This window comes from Myxine glutinosa, chromosome 11 (genome assembly GCF_964187855.1).
Source record: "Myxine glutinosa chromosome 11, kmMyxGlut1.1, whole genome shotgun sequence".
In the NCBI taxonomy this organism is placed as follows: Eukaryota; Metazoa; Chordata; class Myxini; order Myxiniformes; family Myxinidae; genus Myxine; species Myxine glutinosa.
In genome coordinates this window covers 99,641,401-99,665,310 of record NC_136271.1, presented here as the reverse complement: position 1 = coordinate 99,665,310, position 23,910 = coordinate 99,641,401, and positions in this window count along the sequence as shown.

The window sequence follows — 23,910 nt, the reverse complement described above, 5'->3', positions numbered from 1 at the left end:
GCAATGGTTTGACTGCAATGGTTTGACTGCAATGGTTTGACTGCAATGGATTGACTGCAATGGTTTGACTGCAATGGTTTGACTGCAATGGTTTGACTGCAATTTTACTGCAATGGTTTGACTGCATTTTGACTGCAATAGTTTGACTGCAATTTGACTGCAATGGTTTGACTGCAATTTGACTGCAATGGTTTGACTGCAATTTGACTGCAATGGTTTGACTGCATTTTGACTGCAATGGTTTGACTGCAATTTGACTGCAATGGTTTGACTGCAATTTGACTGCAATGGTTTGACTGCGTTTTGACTGCAATGGTTTGACTGCAATTTGACTGCAATTTGACTGCAATGGTTTGACTGCAATGGTTTGACTGCAAAGGTTTGACTGCAATTTGACTGCAATGGTTTGACTGCAATTTGACTGCAATGGTTTGACTGCATTTTGACTGCAATGGTTTGACTGCAATTTGACTGCAATGGTTTGACTGCAATTTGACTGCAATGGTTTGACTGCAATTTGACTGCAATGGTTTGACTGCAATTTGACTGCAATGGTTTGACTGCATTTTGACTGCAATGGTTTGACTGCAATTTGACTGCAATGGTTTGACTGCAATTTGACTGCAATGGTTTGACTGCATTTTGACTGCAATGGTTTGACTGCAATTTGACTGCAATTTGACTGCAATGGTTTGACTGCAATGGTTTGACTGCAAAGGTTTGACTGCAATTTGACTGCAATGGTTTGACTGCAATTGTTTGACTGCAATTTGACTGCAATGGTTTGACTGCAATTTGACTGCAATGGTTTGACTGCAATGGTTTGACTGCAATCGTTTGACTGCAATTTGACTGCAATTTGACTGCAATGGTTTTATTGCAATGGTTTGACTGCAATGGTTTGACTGCAAAGGTTTGACTGCAATTTGACTGCAATGGTTTGACTGCAATTGTTTGACTGCAATTTGACTGCAATGGTTTGACTGCAATTTGACTGCAATGGTTTGACTGCAATGGTTTGACTGCAATCGTTTGACTGCAATTTGACTGCAATTTGACTGCAATGGTTTGACTGCAATGGTTTGACTGCAATGGTTTGACTGCAATGGTTTGTCTGCAATGGTTTGACTGCAATGGTTTGACTGCAATGGTTTGACTGCAATTTGACTGCAATGGTTTGACTGCAATCGTTTGACTGCAGTGGTTTTACTGCAATTTGACTGCAATGGTTTTGACTGCAATGGTTTGACTGCAATGGTTTGACTGCAATGGTTTGACTGCCATGGTTTGACTGCAATGGTTTGACTGCCATGGTTTGACTGCAATTTGACTGCAATGGTTTGACTGCAATGGTTTGACTGCAATGGTTTGACTGCAATGGTTTGACTGCAATGGTTTGACTGCAATGGTTTGACTGCAATGGTTTGACTGCAATTTGACTGCAATGGTTTGACTGCAATGGAGGTAAGGGCTGAGCACCGATTGCATTTATTCATGCAATGGTAAAGAAGAAACAAATGAAGGAGCTCATGTATCTTGTTACACTTTTAATTCCTACACTTGAATGATCTGTTGATTAGGTATTTATAACAAGTAATTTTGATTCCCCACATGAGGTCCCAACTTTTTTATATGCATTAAATTCATTTCAGATGTGTGCATAAATTCATCAATTTCTCATTATTTTGTTTCTCAATAGGCAGAAAGACTTTTTGTATTCCTACATTGGGATGCAATGTCAAAAGTAAAGGTGAAATGGAGGGTGGAGCCTTCTTGAGGTTGGACCATATATGGTTGGGTATTTTTATTGTTTTTATTTTTGTATTCTCCATTACTTAAATAGCAATCCTTTTGATGTCAGATAGTTTTATGGGAATAGGCCTCATGGGAATATGCTGTTGGTCACGATCTTGGCCTCACCGGGAAGGTTTTGGTTGGCCAGGATCATGACCTCACCGGAATATGCTGTTGGCCACGATCTTGGCCTCACCAGAATGTTTTGGTTGGCCAGGATCATGACCTCACCGGAATATGTTGTTGGCCACGATCTTGGCCTCACTGGAATGTTTTGGTTGGCCAGGATCGTGACCTCACCGGAATTTGTTGGCCACGATCTTGGCCTCACTGGAATGTTTTGGTTGGCCAGGATCATGACCTCACCGGAATGTGTTGTTGGCCCCGATCGTGTCCCGCATCATTGTTCAACAATCTGTGTTGTTTGCTCCTATTTGACTGCAATGGTTTGACTGCAATGGTTTGACTGCAATTTGACTGCAATGGTTTGACTGCAATTTGACTGCAATTTGACTGCAATGGTTTGACTGCAATGCTTTGACTGCAATTTGATTGCAATTTGACTGCAATGGTTTGACTGCAATTTGACTGCAATGGTTTGACTGCAATTTGACTGCAATGGTTTGACTGCAATTTGACTGCAATGGTTTGACTGCAATGGTTTGACTGCAATGGTTTGACTGCAATGGTTTGACTACAATTTGACTGCAATGGTTTGACTGCAATGGTTTGACTGCAATGGTTTGACTGCAATGGTTTGACTGCAATGGTTTGACTGCAATTGTTTGACTGCAATTTGACTGCAATGGTTTGACTGCATTGGTTTGACTGCAATGGTTTGACTGCAATGGTTTGACTGCAATGGTTTGACTGCCATGGTTTGACTGCAATGGTTTGACTGCAATGGTTTGACTGCAATTTGACTGCAGTAGTTTGACTGCAATGGTTTGACTGCAATTTGACTGCAATGGTTTGACTGCAATGGTTTCACTGCAGTGGTTTGACTGCAATGGTTTGACTGCATTGGTTTGACTGCAATGGTTTGACTGCAATGGTTTGACTGCAATGGTTTGACTGCCATGGTTTGACTGCAATGGTTTGACTGCAATGGTTTGACTGCAATTTGACTGCAGTAGTTTGACTGCAATGGTTTGACTGCAATTTGACTGCAATGGTTTGACTGCAATGGTTTCACTGCAGTGGTTTGACTGCAATGGTTTGACTGCAATTTGACTGCAATGGTTTGACTGCAATGGTTTGACTGCAATGGTTTGACTGCAAGGGTTTGAATGCAATGGTTTGACTGCAATGGTTTGACTGCAATGGTTTGACTGCAATGTTTTGACTGCAATTTGACTGCAATGGTTTGACTGCAATTTGACTGCAATGGTTTGACTGCAATGGTTTGACTGCAATTTGACTGCAATGGTTTGACTGCAATTTGACTGCAATGGTTTGACTGCATTTTGACTGCAATGGTTTGACTGCAATTTGACTGCAATGGTTTGATTGCAATGGTTTGACTGCAATGGTTTGACTGCAATGGTTTGACTGCAATTTGACTGCAATGGTTTGACTGCAATTGTTTGACTGCAATTTGACTGCAATGGTTTGACTGCAATTTGACTGCAATGGTTTGACTGCAGTGGTTTGACTGCAATCGTTTGACTGCAATTTGACTGCAATTTGACTGCAATGGTTTGATTGCAATTGTTTGACTGCAATGGTTTGACTGCAATGGTTTGACTGCAATTTGACTGCAATTTGACTGCAATGGTTTGACTGCAATGGTTTGACTGCAATCGTTTGACTGCAATTTGACTGCAATTTTACTGCAATGGTTTGACTGCAATGGTTTGACTGCAATTTGACTGCAATGGTTTGACTGCAATTTGACTGCAATGGTTTGACTGCATTTTGACTGCAATGGTTTGACTGCAATTTGACTGCAATGGTTTGACTGCAATTTGACTGCAATGGTTTGACTGCATTTTGACTGCAATGGTTTGACTGCAATTTGACTGCAATTTGACTGCAATGGTTTGACTGCAATGGTTTGACTGCAAAGGTTTGACTGCAATTTGACTGCAATGGTTTGACTGCAATTTGACTGCAATGGTTTGACTGCATTTTGACTGCAATGGTTTGACTGCAATTTGACTGTAATGGTTTGACTGCAATTTGACTGCAATGGTTTGACTGCAATTTGACTGCAATGGTTTGACTGCAATTTGACTGCAATGGTTTGACTGCATTTTGACTGCAATGGTTTGACTGCAATTTGACTGCAATGGTTTGACTGCAATTTGACTGCAATGGTTTGACTGCATTTTGACTGCAATGGTTTGACTGCAATTTGACTGCAATTTGACTGCAATGGTTTGACTGCAATGGTTTGACTGCAAAGGTTTGACTGCAATTTGACTGCAATGGTTTGACTGCAATTGTTTGACTGCAATTTGACTGCAATGGTTTGACTGCAATTTGACTGCAATGGTTTGACTGCAATGGTTTGACTGCAATCGTTTGACTGCAATTTGACTGCAATTTGACTGCAATGGTTTGATTGCAATGGTTTGACTGCAATGGTTTGACTGCAAAGGTTTGACTGCAATTTGACTGCAATGGTTTGACTGCAATTGTTTGACTGCAATTTGACTGCAATGGTTTGACTGCAATTTGACTGCAATGGTTTGACTGCAATGGTTTGACTGCAATCGTTTGACTGCAATTTGACTGCAATGGTTTGACTGCAATGGTTTGACTGCAATGGTTTGACTGCAATGGTTTGTCTGCAATGGTTTGACTGCAATGGTTTGACTGCAATGGTTTGACTGCAATTTGACTGCAATGGTTTGACTGCAATCGTTTGACTGCAGTGGTTTTACTGCAATTTGACTGCAATGGTTTTGACTGCAATGGTTTGACTGCAATGGTTTGACTGCAATGGTTTGACTGCCATGGTTTGACTGCAATGGTTTGACTGCCATGGTTTGACTGCAATTTGACTGCAATGGTTTGACTGCAATGGTTTGACTGCAATGGTTTGACTGCAATGGTTTGACTGCAATGGTTTGACTGCAATGGTTTGACTGCAATGGTTTGACTGCAATTTGACTGCAATGGTTTGACTGCAATGGAGGTAAGGGCTGAGCACCGATTGCATTTATTCATGCAATGGTAAAGAAGAAACAAATGAAGGAGCTCATGTATCTTGTTACACTTTTAATTCCTACACTTGAATGATCTGTTGATTAGGTATTTATAACAAGTAATTTTGATTCCCCACATGAGGTCCCAACTTTTTTATATGCATTAAATTCATTTCAGATGTGTGCATAAATTCATCAATTTCTCATTATTTTGTTTCTCAATAGGCAGAAAGACTTTTTGTATTCCTACATTGGGATGCAATGTCAAAAGTAAAGGTGAAATGGAGGGTGGAGGCTTCTTGAGGTTGGACCATATATGGTTGGGTATTTTTATTGTTTTTATTTTTGTATTCTCCATTACTTAAATAGCAATCCTTTTGATGTCAGATAGTTTTATGGGAATAGGCCTCATGGGAATATGCTGTTGGTCACGATCTTGGCCTCACCGGGAAGGTTTTGGTTGGCCAGGATCATGACCTCACCGGAATATGTCGTTGGCCACGATCTTGGCCTCACCGGAATGTTTTGGTTGGCCAGGATCATGACCTCACCGGAATATGTTGTTGGCCACGATCTTGGCCTCACCAGAATGTTTTGGTTGGCCAGGATCATGACCTCACCGGAATATGTTGTTGGCCACGATCTTGGCCTCACTGGAATGTTTTGGTTGGCCAGGATCATGACCTCACCGGAATGTGTTGGTCACGATCTTGGCCTCACCAGAATGTTTTGGTTGGCCAGGATCATGACCTCACCGGAATATGTTGTTGGCCACGATCCTGGCCTCACTGGAATGTTTTGGTTGGCCAGGATCGTGACCTCACCGGAATGTGTTGGCCACGATCTTGGCCTCACTGGAATGTTTTGGTTGGCCAGGATCATGACCTCACCGGAATATGTAGTTGGCCACGATCCTGGCCTCACTGGAATGTTTTGGTTGGCCAGGATCGTGACCTCACCGGAATGTGTTGGCCACGGTCTTGGCCTCACTGGAATGTTTTGGTTGGCCAGGATCGTGACCTCACCGGAATGTGTTGTTGGCCACGATCTTGGCCTCACTGGAATGTTTTGGTTGGCCAGGATCGTGACTTCACCGGAATGTGTTGGTCACGATCTTGGCCTCACCGGAATGTTTTGGTTGGCCAGGATCATGACCTCACCGGAATGTGTTGTTGGCCCCGATCGTGTCCCGCATCAATGTTCAACAATCTGTGTTGTTTGCTCCTATTTGACTGCAATGGCTTGACTGCAATGGTTCGACTGCAATTTGACTGCAATGGTTTGACTGCAATTTGACTGCAATTTGACTGCAATGGTTTGACTGCAATTTGACTGCAATTTGACTGCAATGGTTTGACTGCAATTTGACTGCAATTTGACTGCAATGGTTTGACTGCAATTTGACTGCAATGGTTTGACTGCAATGGTTTGACTGCAATGCTTTGACTGCAATGCTTTGACTGCAATTTGACTGCAATTTGACTGCAATGGTTTGACTGCAATTTGACTGCAATGGTTTGACTGCAATTTGACTGCAATGGTTTGACTGCAATGGTTTGACTGCAATGGTTTGACTGCAATTTGACTGCAATGGTTTGACTGCAATGGTTTGACTGCAATTTGACTGCAATGGTTTGACTGCAATGGTTTGACTACAATTTGATTGCAATGGTTTGACTGCAATGGTTTGACTGCAATGGTTTGACTGCAATGGTTTGACTGCAATTGTTTGACTGCAATTTGACTGCAATGGTTTGACTGCATTGGTTTGACTGCAATGGTTTGACTGCAATGGTTTGACTGCAATGGTTTGACTGCCATGGTTTGGCTGCAATGGTTTGACTGCAATGGTTTGACTGCAATTTGACTGCAGTGGTTTGACTGCAATGGTTTGACTGCAATTTGACTGCAATGGTTTGATTGCAATGGTTTGACTGCAGTGGTTTGACTGCAATGGTTTGACTGCAATTTGACTGCAATGGTTTGACTGCAATGGTTTGACTGCAATGGTTTGACTGCAAGGGTTTGACTGCAATTGTTTGACTGCAATGGTTTGACTGCAATGGTTTGACTGCAATGTTTTGACTGCAATTTGACTGCAATGGTTTGACTGCAATGGTTTGACTGCAATTTGACTGCAATGGTTTGACTGCAATGGTTTGACTGCAATTTGACTGCAATGGTTTGACTGCAATTTGACTGCAATGGTTTGACTGCATTTTGACTGCAATGGTTTGACTGCAATTTGACTGCAATTTGACTGCAATGGTTTGATTGCAATGGTTTGACTGCAATGGTTTGACTGCAATGGTTTGACTGCAATTTGACTGCAATGGTTTGACTGCAATTGTTTGACTGCAATTTGACTGCAATGGTTTGACTGCAATCGTTTGACTGCAATCGTTTGACTGCAATCGTTTAACTGCAATTTGACTGCAATGGTTTGATTGCAATGGTTTGACTGCAATGGATTGACTGCAATGGTTTGACTGCAATAGTTTGACTGCAATGGTTTGACTGCAATGGTTTGACTGCAATGGTTTGACTACAATGGTTTGACTTCAATGGATTGACTGCAATGGTTTGACTGCAATGGTTTGACTGCAATTTGACTGCAATGGTTTGACTGCATTTTGACTGCAATGGTTTGACTGCAATTTGACTGCAATGGTTTGACTGCAATTTGACTGCAATGGTTTGACTGCAATGGTTTGACTGCAATGGTTTGACTGCAATGGTTTGACTGCAATGGTTTGACTGCAATGGATTGACTGCAATGGATTGACTGCAATGGTTTGACTGCAATGGTTTGACTGCAATTTGACTGCAATGGTTTGACTGCAATTTGACTGCAATGGTTTGACTGCATTTTGACTGCAATGGTTTGACTGCAATTTGACTGCAATGGTTTGCCTGCAATTTGACTGCAATGGTTTGACTGCATTCTGACTGCAATGGTTTGACGGCAATTTGACTGCAATTTGACTGCAATGGTTTGATTGCAATGGTTTGACTGCAATGGTTTGACTGCAATTTGACTGCAATGGTTTGACTGCAATTGTTTGACTGCAATTTGACTGCAATGGATTGACTGCAATGGTTTGACTGCAATTTGACTGCAATGGTTTGACTGCAATCGTTTGACTGCAATTTGACTGCAATTTGACTGCAATGGTTTGATTGCAATGGTTTGACTGCAATGGTTTGACTGCAATCGTTTGACTGCAATTTGACTGCAATGGTTTGACTGCAATGGTTTGACTGCAATGGTTTGACTGCAATGGTTTGACTGCAATGGTTTGACTGCAATGGTTTGACTGCAATTTGACTGCAATTTGACTGCAATGGTTTGACTGCAATGGTTTGACTGCAGTGGTTTTACTGCAATTTGACTGCAATGGTTTTGACTGCAATGGTTTGACTGAAATTTGACTACAATTTGACTGCAATGGTTTGACTGCAATGGTTTGACTGTAATGGTTTGACTGCAATGGTTTGACTGCCATGGTTTGACTGCAATGGTTTGACTGCAATGGTTTGACTGCAATTTGACTGAAATGGTTTGACTGCAATGGTTTGACTGCAATTTGACTGAAATGGTTTGACTGCAATCGTTTGACTACAATGGTTTGACTGCAATGGTTTGACTGCAATGGTTTGACTGCAATGGTTTGACTGCAATGGTTTGACTGCAATGGTTTGACTGCCATGGTTTGACTGCAATGGTTTGACTGCAATGGTTTGACTGCAATGGTTTGACTGCCATGGTTTGACTGCCATGGTTTGACTGCAATGGTTTGACTGCAATGGTTTGACTGCAATGGTTTGACTGCCATGTTTTGACTGCAATTTGACTGCAATGGTTTGACTGCAATGGTTTGACTGCAATTTGACTGCAATGGTTTGACTGCAATGTTTTGACTGCAATGGTTTGACTGCAATGGTTTGAATGCAATGGTTTGACTGCAATTTGACTGCAATGGTTTGACTGAAATTTGACTGTAATTTGACTGTAATGGTTTGACTGCAATGGTTTGACTGCCATGGTTTGACTGCAATGGTTTGACTGCAATGGTTTGACTGCAATTTGACTGAAATGGTTTGACTGCAATGGTTTGACTGCAATTTGACTGAAATGGTTTGACTGCAATCGTTTGACTACAATGGTTTGACTGCAATGGTTTGACTGCAATGGTTTGACTGCAATGGTTTGACTGCAATGGTTTGACTGCAATGGTTTGACTGCCATGGTTTGACTGCAATGGTTTGACTGCAATGGTTTGATTGCAATTTGACTGCAATGGTTTGACTGCCATGGTTTGACTGCAATGGTTTGATTGCAATGGTTTGACTGCCATGGTTTGACTGCAATGGTTTGACTGCAATGGTTTGACTGCAATTTGACTGAAATGGTTTGACTGCAATGGTTTGACTGCAATGGTTTGACTGCAATGGTTTGACTGCAATGGTTTGACTGCAATGGTATGACTGCAATGGTTTGACTGCAATGGTTTGACTGCTATGGTTTGACTGCAATGGTTTGACTGCAATGGTTTGACTGCAATGGTTTGACTGCAATGGTTTGACTGCAATGGTTTGACTGCAATGGTTTGACTGCAATGGTTTGACTGCAATGGTTTGACTGCAATGGTTTGACTGCAATTTGACTGCAATGGTTTGACTGCAATTTGACTGAAATGGTTTGACTGCAATGGTTTGACTGCCATGGTTTGACTGCAATGGTTTGACTGCAATTTGACTGAAATAGTTTGACTGCAATGGTTTGACTGCCATGGTTTGACTGCAATGGTTTGACTGCCATGGTTTGACTGCCATGGTTTGACTGCCATGGTTTGACTGCCATGGTTTGACTGCCATGGTTTGACTGCAATGGTTTGACTGCCATGGTTTGACTGCCATGGTTTGACTGCCATGGTTTGACTGCATTTTGACTGCAATGGTTTGACTGCAATTTGACTGCAATGGTTTGCCTGCAATTTGACTGCAATGGTTTGACTGCATTCTGACTGCAATGGTTTGACGGCAATTTGACTGCAATTTGACTGCAATGGTTTGATTGCAATGGTTTGACTGCAATGGTTTGACTGCAATTTGACTGCAATGGTTTGACTGCAATTGTTTGACTGCAATTTGACTGCAATGGATTGACTGCAATGGTTTGACTGCAATTTGACTGCAATGGTTTGACTGCAATCGTTTGACTGCAATTTGACTGCAATTTGACTGCAATGGTTTGATTGCAATGGTTTGACTGCAATGGTTTGACTGCAATCGTTTGACTGCAATTTGACTGCAATGGTTTGACTGCAATGGTTTGACTGCAATGGTTTGACTGCAATGGTTTGACTGCAATGGTTTGACTGCAATGGTTTGACTGCAATTTGACTGCAATTTGACTGCAATGGTTTGACTGCAATGGTTTGACTGCAGTGGTTTTACTGCAATTTGACTGCAATGGTTTTGACTGCAATGGTTTGACTGAAATTTGACTACAATTTGACTGCAATGGTTTGACTGCAATGGTTTGACTGTAATGGTTTGACTGCAATGGTTTGACTGCCATGGTTTGACTGCAATGGTTTGACTGCAATGGTTTGACTGCAATTTGACTGAAATGGTTTGACTGCAATGGTTTGACTGCAATTTGACTGAAATGGTTTGACTGCAATCGTTTGACTACAATGGTTTGACTGCAATGGTTTGACTGCAATGGTTTGACTGCAATGGTTTGACTGCAATGGTTTGACTGCAATGGTTTGACTGCCATGGTTTGACTGCAATGGTTTGACTGCAATGGTTTGACTGCAATGGTTTGACTGCCATGGTTTGACTGCCATGGTTTGACTGCAATGGTTTGACTGCAATGGTTTGACTGCAATGGTTTGACTGCCATGTTTTGACTGCAATTTGACTGCAATGGTTTGACTGCAATGGTTTGACTGCAATTTGACTGCAATGGTTTGACTGCAATGTTTTGACTGCAATGGTTTGACTGCAATGGTTTGAATGCAATGGTTTGACTGCAATTTGACTGCAATGGTTTGACTGAAATTTGACTGTAATTTGACTGTAATGGTTTGACTGCAATGGTTTGACTGCCATGGTTTGACTGCAATGGTTTGACTGCAATGGTTTGACTGCAATTTGACTGAAATGGTTTGACTGCAATGGTTTGACTGCAATTTGACTGAAATGGTTTGACTGCAATCGTTTGACTACAATGGTTTGACTGCAATGGTTTGACTGCAATGGTTTGACTGCAATGGTTTGACTGCAATGGTTTGACTGCAATGGTTTGACTGCCATGGTTTGACTGCAATGGTTTGACTGCAATGGTTTGATTGCAATTTGACTGCAATGGTTTGACTGCCATGGTTTGACTGCAATGGTTTGATTGCAATGGTTTGACTGCCATGGTTTGACTGCAATGGTTTGACTGCAATGGTTTGACTGCAATTTGACTGAAATGGTTTGACTGCAATGGTTTGACTGCAATGGTTTGACTGCAATGGTTTGACTGCAATGGTTTGACTGCAATGGTATGACTGCAATGGTTTGACTGCAATGGTTTGACTGCTATGGTTTGACTGCAATGGTTTGACTGCAATGGTTTGACTGCAATGGTTTGACTGCAATGGTTTGACTGCAATGGTTTGACTGCAATGGTTTGACTGCAATGGTTTGACTGCAATGGTTTGACTGCAATGGTTTGACTGCAATTTGACTGCAATGGTTTGACTGCAATTTGACTGAAATGGTTTGACTGCAATGGTTTGACTGCCATGGTTTGACTGCAATGGTTTGACTGCAATTTGACTGAAATAGTTTGACTGCAATGGTTTGACTGCCATGGTTTGACTGCAATGGTTTGACTGCCATGGTTTGACTGCCATGGTTTGACTGCCATGGTTTGACTGCCATGGTTTGACTGCCATGGTTTGACTGCAATGGTTTGACTGCCATGGTTTGACTGCCATGGTTTGACTGCCATGGTTTGACTGCCATGGTTTGACTGCCATGGTTTGACTGCAATGGTTTGACTGCAATGGTTTGACTGCAATGGTTTGACTGCCATGGTTTGACTGCCATGGTTTGACTGCAATGGTTTGACTGCAATGGTTTGACTGCAATGGTTTGACTGCCATGTTTTGACTGCAATTTGACTGCAATGGTTTGACTGCAATTTGACTGCAATGGTTTGACTGCAATGTTTTGACTGCAATGGTTTGACTGCAATGGTTTGAATGCAATGGTTTGACTGCAATTTGACTGCAATGGTTTGACTGAAATTTGACTGTAATTTGACTGCAATGGTTTGACTGCAATGGTTTGACTGCAATGGTTTGACTGCAATTTGACTGCAATGGTTTGACTGCCATGGTTTGACTGCAATGGTTTGACTGCAATGGTTTGACTGCCATGGTTAGACTGCAATGGTTTGACTGCAATTTGACTGAAATGGTTTGACTGCAATGGTTTGACTGCAATTTGACTGAAATGGTTTGACTGCAATGGTTTGACTGCAATGGTTTGACTGCAATGGTTTGACTGCAATGGTTTGACTGCTATGGTTTGACTGCAATGGTTTGACTGCAATGGTTTGACTGCAATGGTTTGACTGCAATGGTTTGACTGCCATGGTTTGACTGCAATGGTTTGACTGCAATGGTTTGACTGCAATGGTTTGACTGCAATGGTTTGACTGCAATGGTTTGACTGCCATGGTTTGACTGCAATGGTTTGACTGCCATGGTTTGACTGCAATTTGACTGCAATGGTTTGACTGCAATGGTTTGACTGCAATGGTTTGACTGCAATGGTTTGACTGCCATGGTTTGACTGCAATGGTTTCACTGCAATGGTTTGACTGCCATGGTTTGACTGCAATGGTTTGACTGCAATGGTTTGACTGCAATGGTTTGACTGCAATGGTTTGACTGCAATTTGACTGCAATGGTTTGACTGCAATTTGACTGAAATGGTTTGACTGCAATGGTTTGACTGCCATGGTTTGACTGCAATGGTTTGACTGCAATGGTTTGACTGCAATGGTTTGACTGCAATTTGACTGAAATGGTTTGACTGCAATGGTTTGACTGCCATGGTTTGACTGCAATGGTTTGACTGCCATGGTTTGACTGCCATGGTTTGACTGCCATGGTTTGACTGCCATGGTTTGACTGCCATGGTTTGACTGCAATGGTTTGACTGCAATGGTTTGACTGCAATTTGACTGCAATGGTTTGACTGCCATGGTTTGACTGCAATGGTTTGACTGCAATGGTTTGACTGCAATGGTTTGACTGCAATGGTTTGACTGCAATGGTTTGACTGCAATGGTTTGACTGCAATGGTTTGACTGCCATGGTTTGACTGCAATGGTTTGACTGCCATGGTTTGACTGCAATTTGACTGCAATGGTTTGACTGCAATGTAGGTAAGGGCTGAGCACCGATTGCATTTATTCATGCAATGGTAAAGAAGAAACAAATGAAGGAGCTCATGTATCTTGTTACACTTTTAATTCCTACACTTGAATGATCTGTTGATTAGGTATTTCTAACAAGTTATTTTGATTCCCCACATGAGGTCCCAACTTTTTTATATGCATCAAATTCATTTCAGACGTGTGCATAAATTCATCAATTTGTCATTATTTTGTTTCTCAATAGGCAGAAAGACTTTTTGTATTCCTACATTGGGATGCAATGTCAAAAGTAAAGGTGAAATGGAGGGTGGAGGCTTCTTGAGGTTGGACCATATATGGTTGGGTATTTTTATTGTTTTAATTTTTGTATTCTCCATTACTTAAATAGCAATCCTTTTGATGTCAGATAGTTTTATGGGAATAGGCCTCATGGGAATATGCTGTTGGTCACGATCTTGGCCTCACCGGGAAGGTTTTGGTTGGCCAGGATCATGACCTCACCGGAATATGCTGTTGGTCACGATCTTGGCCTCACCGGGAAGGTTTTGGTTGGCCAGGATCGTGACCTCACCAGAATGTGTTGTTGGCCCCGATAGTGTCCCGCATCATTGTTCAACAATCTGTGTTGTTTGCTCCTATTTGACGGCACGTGGGTACGTTCAGCATGGCCTCCATTGATTGGTTTCAAATGCATTATGTTCTAGTTTGTTTGTGAGTTTGATGTTTAAATTACTGCCAAAATGAATTCTCACTTGTGGAGTGTGATTTCATTTTCATTTTCTTAATGGTGACATCAAGAGGGCATGAGTGCTTATGAATACAGTGGCGAGTTAAGCAATTTTGCAAGTGATTCAGAATTTTCAAAAAGCATTTTGTCCAGTGATACTTCAGATGATGTTGATGGAGGTGATGATGTTGATGGGCAGTTTGTCCAGTGATACTAAAACATAAAATTTCCTGTTTTTACCGAACATTCATAAAACTGGGTGAGTAATGTTGATTTTATCTATGAAATTTTTAGTTTATGATCTGAGCTTTTACCCAATATACACAGTTTGTGGTATAAAAGGTGGAGGACTCCTATACAATACACAACAAGAAAGAGCAATCAGAGATTGCAGACCCTCGCCAGGATGTGTTTTCAGTGGTTTTTATGGCTTTTGTGTTAAAACCAATATGGCGGCTGAACCACGTGACCGATACATCATCATTATTATTTTTTTCTCCACCAATTTATCCCTCGATGATGCTCAATAAATTTCATTTTGATCGGATGAAAATTTGTAATTGGCAAATTATGACGTCATAATGGAGGCACCTATGACATCATCATTAACATATTTTATTCCACATGGAGAGTTCGTTACAATGAGACATTTCTCAATTTTTTTTATTCAGTGCTTTCAGAGACATAGAGGTGCAAAGTTTTTCGGTTTTTCCAACATGGCGGCCAAACCACGTGAACTATGACGTCATAATTATCATTAAAAAATTATACTGGTCGAGTTGCACCTATGGTGAAAATTTCCTGTCAATCGGACCAATGGTTGCAGAGAAAATCATATTTATTCTGTGCGGACAAACAAACAAACAGACAAACAAACAGACTCAAATGCAATACCCTCTCCTCTGGCGAGGGTAACAACAAACATGTAACACGTTATTCAGTTTGCCTGAAAAAAGACCATATGTTCGTATTGCATACTGGGAAAATGAGTTAAGCAGGACAGATCGTTATTATAGAATTCATCGTATTAACTTTTTCAATTGATTCGAAGCACATGCTAAATTATTTTCCTCATGTATTCTTGAGTCCGAGAGTTAGGGCTTATACCTCTGTTCCTCCCCCCCCCCCCCCCCCCCAATATGTTTGTGATCCCTTTCGGTAATGCTCCCATGTGTCTGAAATTCTCCTTGCTAGTGGATGGTTTCTTATAGTTGTTGCATTTCCATTAGACTTGAGTATCTTTTTGAACTACCTTGGTGTTTGACCACTCATTTGAGGTGTAGTCGTTGCTTTGTCTCTTCTTTTCATGCCCCATTGTGACGTCACTTGTATTGTTTTGCTCGCTCGTGTTGTGAAAAAATTGAGATTCAACACTGTACCTCCCCTGCCTATAGACGTACTTTGTGAGGTGGAACACCATGAGATCTATCATAATTTACATAAATCTTAATCTTCTTCTTTTTCTCCTCTTCCCTTTATATATTTTTAATAGTGTAATTTTTGCCTAGTGTTTGTACTCGTTTTTTGCCCATTTTTTTTAGCTTGCTGGAATTTTCTTATGCAGAAAATGTGAGGATCAACAATTTCAAGAAAAAGATAAAGAAAGATAATGCCCTTGAGCTCAGAATTGAAGTTTAGAAAACGTCAAAAGTTTCTGTTACCTTGTAGACATAAGAGGCATCATTAATTAGCTACCACATCAAAACTGAAGTCAGACTTGAATAAATCGAGACAACTCAGTAATATAATGAAGTACGGAAACATTACCATTATGTGCAAATGTTATAAAGGCTTCACAGGACCATTATTGATGTGCGGAGGCAAAACGTGGGCAATGAGGATCGAAGATGTAAAAATAATGGAAAGAACAGAGATGAGAATTCTGCAATGGATGAATCGATTGTTGCTGAAAGAAAGAATTCCTCGCTCAGAAATCAGGAATATATTGAATATCAATACTGATGGAGAACAACTTGGCAAGAGAAGAATTGCTTGGTTTGGTCATGTACAACGAGGATCAGAAGATGAAGCTGTAAAGAAAACAACAAATTTCGTGGTGGAAGGAAGAAAACCGAAGGACATCCTAAAACGGACATTGGATTGAAAATGTGAATAAATTAGATATGGAATGTTTGGGTTTGCACTAAACTAATCATTTTGATTGATTCTTATGGAGGAATGCCATCATTGGACCAACCTCTTGAAAAAGGGGAAATTGTCGTAAAATGTTTGTTGTTGTTTGTACTCATATATTATTAAATATCACCGTCTAAGATAGTGTCAAGAACACAGTGTGCAACATTCAATAAAATTCCATTGACCATCCTGTCAAAATCGTTTATGTCCAATTCAATCTTTGGAATTGTTTCACATCTTTGCCCTTCTCTGGGCTCCCATTAAGCAACGATTGCCAAGCATGCATGATGACATCATATCGTGCTCTCACCAGTGAGACCAAGCGAGCGGAAATTTCGACAGCGTTCCCAAACAATTCTAGCCCTGTGTTGAACTCTCCAGAAAAACGAGTATACCATGCAAGATATCCAAATCCAACACCTCGACAAGTGGATTCTCTGCTTGTCAAGTTCATGATGAGCTCCGATAGTCTCCTTGATGAGGTGGTCTAGTGTACCTCGAAGACATGTATTGACACATTGCTCCCCTGTGGCATGGCTTGCTGAATGTCGAGACACAGCAAGGCTGCATGAAACTTGGGAAAGGAACTTTCATGGAGAGATTTTCCAACTAACCGCAGGAAACTACATTGCTCATCTTCAAGTTGTCTTTCATTTTTAATGCAATGACGCAGGATGTACACCAGCGATTGAGAAATGACAGACAAAACCCTTACTCTGAAGGTATACATCTGACATTGCTTTATCAACTTCTTTTCTTTTTTCTTCGTGTTTCTGCCATTTTGGAAATTCATTAAAAGCTCCAGAGATAGCAGATTGGGAAAGTTACTTCATATATGAAGCCAAGATGGCTGCATCCCAGGAATTTCTCTCTCGTAAACTTTAGGAGAAATGCAAAACAATATTTTGTTGTTATACAGTCGTGGTCAAAATATTGGAAACAAAATGAAGTTCTTGAACCCTTGAACTTTTTTCAAGGAACTCACAATTTTGTCGAAAAATAACTTGAAAATGACAAAAGTATTTGGTCTCCACAATTCTTTATTTCACTGTTAATATTACAGAACCTTTGTTTTTGATTCAGAACTTAATATATCCTTTTAAATCAGAAAATAAAAAGACATTATTGATGAAAATTGACGAAATTATTGACACAGTAGACTTAATATTTTATAGCACGGCCTTTGGACAAAATAACTGCAGTCAAGTGCTTCCTCTAGCCATGAATGAGCTTTCTACACCTCTCTACTGGCAGTTTGGCCCACTCTTCTTGTGCAAACTGCACCAGTTCTTCTGCCTTCTCCCAACTGCTGTTTTCAGATCTCCCCACAGGTGTTCAATGGGATTTTGATCTGGACTCATTGCTGGCCACTTCAGCACAGTCCAGCGTTTTGTCTTGAACCATTCCTGGGTGCTTTTTGAAGTGTGTTTGGGGTCATTGTCCTGCTGCAAGACCCTTGACCTTCGACGGAGACCCAGTTTTCTGACACTGGGTTGAACATTGTGCTCTAAAACGCCTTGGTAATCTCCTGATTTCATGATGCCATGCACACATTCAAGGCACCCAGTGCCAGAGGCAGCACAGCCCCAAAACATCACTGAACCTCCACCATGTTTGACTGTAGGGAAGGTGTTCTTTTCTTTTAAGGCTTCATTTTGTTTTCTGTAAACATAGAGATGATGTGCTTTACCAAAAAGCTCTAATTTGGTCTCATATGTCCACAGGACATTCTCCCAGAAGGATTGTGGCTTGTTCTGGTGTGTTTTTGCAAACTCCAGTCAGACTTTCTTACGTCTCTCTCTCAGCAGTGGGATCCTCCTTGGTCTCCTACCATAGAACCCCCTTTCATTGAGTTGGCGACGGATGGTGCAAGTTGAAACTGTCGTACCTTGTATCTGAAGGTCGGCTTGAATCTGTTTGGCATTTGATTGAGGTGCTTTCTACACCATTTAAACAATCCTTCGCTGCAATCTTCGATCAAATGTTGTCTTGCTGTCACGTCCAGGGAGGTTGGCTACAGTGCCATTGGCCTTAAACTTCCTGATAACATTGCGTACGGTGGACACAGGAACATCAAGGTCTCTGTAGATGGACTTGTCGCCTTGAGATTGTCCATGCTTGGTTTGTCCATGCCTTTCTCCATGCTCATTGTGGTACATACAGTATCACAAAACAGCAGATTGTCTCCTTTTCTCAATTCAAACTGGTTGAATGAGTGATTTGTATATTGCAGGCACCTGCATCTCACCACAGGTGAGTTCAATTCCAAAGTAATGGAAAATCACCTGCTTGAAATCTCATTATTTCTAACAACTTCTAAAAAATGCCAATAATATTGTCTGGGCCATTTTAGATTTCTGTGTGGAATAAGCAAAGATTTAGTATTTTTTTCAGCTTTTTTATTTAGTTCCACTGCAAACTAAAGAAATACAAATGTGGATTCCAAAATATTTTTTAATTTCAACAATTTTCTGGAGGACATGGTGCATTATTTGAAAAAATTGCAAGGGTGCCAATATTTTTGGCCACGACTATCTCCAGACACAAAGGGCAGTCGTACTTTAGGGATTAAATCGGCATTGCAAAACAAAACAGAACAATTGATTAGTTCGACCAATGCACCTTAACGGGGATTTGGCTAAAATGCTCCAAAGAGTTTTCCTTCGTGCAATTCTAAATGACTTTTTGGTGAATTCACAAATAGCAGAGATGTAATGTGTAACAACTAAGGAAGCATCTATTCATACGGGATTGCTCACCAGGTGGTGTGTTTGTTACACCTTGCCAGACAGAGCGCAATTTGACCCGTTGGGATGTTCGACGGGCGCCACTCCCGCTGAGATTACATGGCAATCCATGGCAGGGGAATAATAATCCCCTGAGAATATGATTCGATGTGAGGCCCTCAGCAGGGCACATAAATCGGGAAAACAAATTATTCCTGTGAAGAGCAAATCTGTTGCATAGGAAATCTGTAGATGAGTCCGACAGCTTTCCAACTGGAGGTCAAATTACGGGACGTTCCATGTAATTGGTAATATTCGGTGATTTTGCGCTATTTTTATTTTTGTTTTATTCATCTTAATGAACAGCTGTTTTGAACGTCTTTAAAGCTTTGACGTTTCAAAAAAAAAAAAAGTGATGATATATTTTGAAGATACGTTCCTCTTGATTCATTATCTCTGCCACTGAAGGTTTACACAAGCGAAGGTGGACGGAGGTTATGTTTTTACCCCTGTGTGTCTGTCTCTGGGTCGGATATCTCAAAAACTTATGCACGGATTTGGACGAAATTTGGCGGGTAGGTTTGGTGTGTGACAATGATGAATTGATTCAATTTTGGTGAACATCCGGATCCGGCTCCGATAAAAATTTTTAAGCGATTCTTCACCATTGAGAAATAGAGCCAAAAATGATGCCTCCTGCATTGAGGTTCCTTGTAAGGGAACGATAAAAAAAAAATGTTTTCTTATTTTGTACTTTTACAATTTATATGATTTGTTCCAGAAAAATTTCAACCTTTTTATAAGTAACATTAATTACCTCCACCACCGAAGGTGGATGGAGGTTATATTTTCACCTCTGTCTGTCTGTCTATTTGCCTGTGAGCAGGATATCTCAAAAGGTTATGGACGAATTTGGATGACAATTGGTGGACAGGTTGATTGTGTGACGAAGACAAATTGTTTTGATTTTCGTGAAGATTTGTATCTGGATCTGGATGAGAATTTTTATTTAATTTTTCAAGTGAATCTTTACCATTGAGAGATGGGGCCCAAAACAATATACGTACTGTATAGCGTGATATCGCAAAGCATTTTTTAAATTTCTTTTTTGTTAACGGATTATGACGAAACTTGGTGGATGAGTTGGTAAGGTGAAAATATCAAGCCAATTAGATTTTGGTTCAGGTCCAGGTGCAGATCGGGCCTATCAGTGGGATACAAAACATAAACTGTTCAGCCTGGCGGAGGAATGCGCTCTACCGAGTTCCGTCTAGTTTTGTCGTAAGAGAAAGCAGCTTGAGTTTCTTCCTGAATCCCATCCAGGGTCCCACTGATCTTTTTGCCTTTTTTGCGTATTTTTGTCTGAATTGAAATTTTGCCTATTTTTGACTATTTTTGCAGAAACTGAAATTTTGCCTATTTTTGCCTATTTTTGCATATTTGCCATCTTTGCCTATTTGGGTTCTTCATAAGACTCCATTGCTGTATTTGGTCAGTTGTTTGATTACCATATGCAAGTTTCGTTGTTCTCGTTTGCCCCAATCCCACGAACATATTAACAGCATTGGATTGTGTTGTAATTATAACAAGAAGATTAAATTCTCGATGGGATAACTTCATTCCAAGAAAACCCCAAAAAACTCCTGATGATATCACCAGTAGAAGTCAAAGTGCACCTCCCCACCGCCCCTCCCCCCTCCCTGCCAGCCCAAATTAGGCACAGATGTTTTGGCCTTTTGCATGTAGTTTCCAGCCAGTGTGTGGCACCTTTCCGCCAGTGGAGGGTGAGTTTCATAATGCCACTGGGATTGTTTTTAGAGAAGGAAAAACATTTTAACTAGCCCTCTCATGTACTTTGTATTAATATGTCCATTTTTGCCGAAGATGATCCAGAGGAAACAATCCTTCAGCATTTGAAAATAAACGAAAGAGTGAAAAATGAACACAATTGCTCTGCTAAGAGGACCAGAAAGAGCAGTGAGAAACAGAATCAGCGGGGAAGGAAAATATTATCCTTGGAAGGGAAGGAAGAGTGTGCTGGCAAAGGGAATTTGGCCAGAAGGGTTTTGCTCGTCTAATTGCTTACCCATCTTACATTGATTGCAATTATGCTGCTTGCTACATGGGCTTTTTCTCCTCACTAATGGGTTTTATATAGCTGTGTGTGTGTGTGTGTGTGTGTGTGTGTGTGTGTGTGTGTGTGTGTGTGTCGTTGGTTGTGATCTCTATATATGCAGGCCTCAGAAGGTGGACGGAGCCATCCCAGGTCTCAAAAGTATCCACCTTCATGTGTTTGTGTATATTATATGTATGAGTGTTTGTGTACATGTGTTTGCATATGTGTGCATACATAGGGTTACACAAGCACAAGCTTCCTTTTTCATCTCAAAATTAATCCCACATTCGGAGAAAGCACAAGTTTTAATCCGATGTGCATTATCTTACTCGTTCGCATTCCCTTATTATTTCTCATTATATATATATATACAGTCATGTGAAAAAGTAAGTACACCCCATGTAAAGTTTTGACTTTTTCAACATATTTCAACATACAGCTATTTGATCTTCATTTAAACAATATTGATAGATAAAGGTGATATAATATAACAAATATCATGAAACATTTACATTTTGTAGTCCATTGTATAATTTAAATAAACACAAATGCAAATTTCGCATGTGGAAAAAGTAAGTACACCCTTGGCTCTAACAGGTGGTACTGCCCCCTTTGGCAGAAACAACCTCAAGTAGGCATTTCTTATAACTGTCTACCAGTCTCTGACATCGACTGGGAGAAATTTTTGCCCACTCCTCCATGCAGAATTCTTTCAGCTGTGCGATGTTTGAGGGGTTTCTTGCATGCACAGCTCTTTTCAAATCCCCCCACAACATCTCGATGGGATTTAGATCCAGGCTTTGACTTGGCCATTCCAGAACCCTCCATTTCTTTATTTTCAGCCATTCCTTGGTGGATTTACTGGTATGTTTAGGGTCATTGTCATGTTGCAAGGTCCACCTTCGGTTGAGCTTCAACATTTCCGACAGAGGGCCTCACATTATCCTCAAGCACCCTCTGGTACAATGAAGAATTCATAGTGGATTCTATGATGGTGAGCTGCCCAGGCCCTGATGCAGCAAAGCTGCCCCAAACCATAATATTTCCACCACCATGCTTTACAGTTGGTATTAGGTTATTGTGGTCAAATGCTGTCTTTGGTTTTCGCCAAACATGTCTTCTGGTACTGTGGCCAAATAGCTTGACATTTGACTCATCTATCCAGAGCACTTTGTTCCAGATGTGCTGGTCTTTGCCTAGGTGTTCATTGGCAATCTTTAGTCTTGCCCTGATGTTCTTTCTGGACAGCAAAGGTTTCCTCCTGGCACACCTCCCATGCAGATCAAATTTGTGCAGCCTCTTGCTAATGGTAGACTCGTGCACTTTGACATCAACAGTGGCAAGATCTACCTGTAGGTCCCGTGATGACATTCTGGGGTTCTTAGAGACTTCTTTCAGCATCTTGCGGTCTGTTCTCGGGCTGAACTTGCTGGGGCGGCCTGGCCTGAACAAGTTGTCAGTTGTTTGGAATCTTCTCCACTTGTAGATGATCTTCCGGACAGTCGAATGATTGATTTCAAATTGTTTGGAGATCTTTTTAAATCCCTTCCCAGACTCGTAGGCATCCATAACCTTCTTTCTGAAGGCCTCAGAGAGCTCTTTTGATCTAGGCATGGTGACGCTGCACACTTCAACAACAAAGAGCAAACCAAACTAAATGTCTGAGGTTTAAATAAGACAGGTTCCTCCAAGATCCTCTCTAATGATGTTCTAATCATTTGCACCTGAGCTGGTGCACCTGATTCTAATTTTTGGTATTTGAAGTCGTGATAAATGTTGGGGTGTACTTACTTTTTCCACATGCGAAATTTGCATTTATGTTTATTTAAATTATACAATGGACTACAAAATGTAAATGTTTCATGATATTTGTTATATTATATCACCTTTATCTATCAATATTGTTGAAATGAAGATCAAATAGCTGTATGTTGAAATATGTTGAAAACGTCAAAACTTTACGTGGGGTGTACTTACTTTTTCACATGACTGTATATTATTGGCATGAACCACAAAATCATCCTTCACAGAGCAAATTCTAGCAAATCTAATAAGAGATGCAAACACATTGTATCCTATCCTAACCGGTACATTAGCAGATGGAAAAGTATGCATATATATATGTATATATATATGTATGTAAATGTGTGTATATATATATATATATATATATGTATATATGTGTGTGTATATATATATGTATGTAAATGTGTGTATATATATATATATATATATATGTATATATGTGTGTGTATATATATATATATATATATATATATATATGTAGTGTTCGTAAAAGTGAATAAATATAAAAATATATCTGAATGTTTGTTCCTTCACAAACTATTCGTATTGTAGTGAGAAACTGTTTTTGAGGCCGGTTACTTTTCTTTTCTTTCTTTTATTGTAAAATGTACATTTGCCCTCTCAGTGGTTCTCAGTCAGGTAAACAAAAGCCTCGATCTGTTGCAAATCAAAACGTTTCTTAACATCGTCGAAATCAAAGATGTGACAGGAGCAGCTGAATCCTTGATATGAGTAAATCAGCTCATACCACATCAAATGTCATGAAGTTGCGGGTTGTCACATTACGTCTCCTGGTCGTCATATCAGCAAGAACCAGCCATGTCAGACAAATGTTTTCAGGATGATAACTGGAAGATTAAGTAATGCTTTAAAAATGGTGGCATAAATCAAAATAAATGATTACTGTATGTAAAAATAATCTTTAATTGTCATCTATACTATTGGCGCGATGTTTGGCTGTGTCTGTCTGTTTGTGTGTCGCCATTTTCTCAGATGTCCAAACG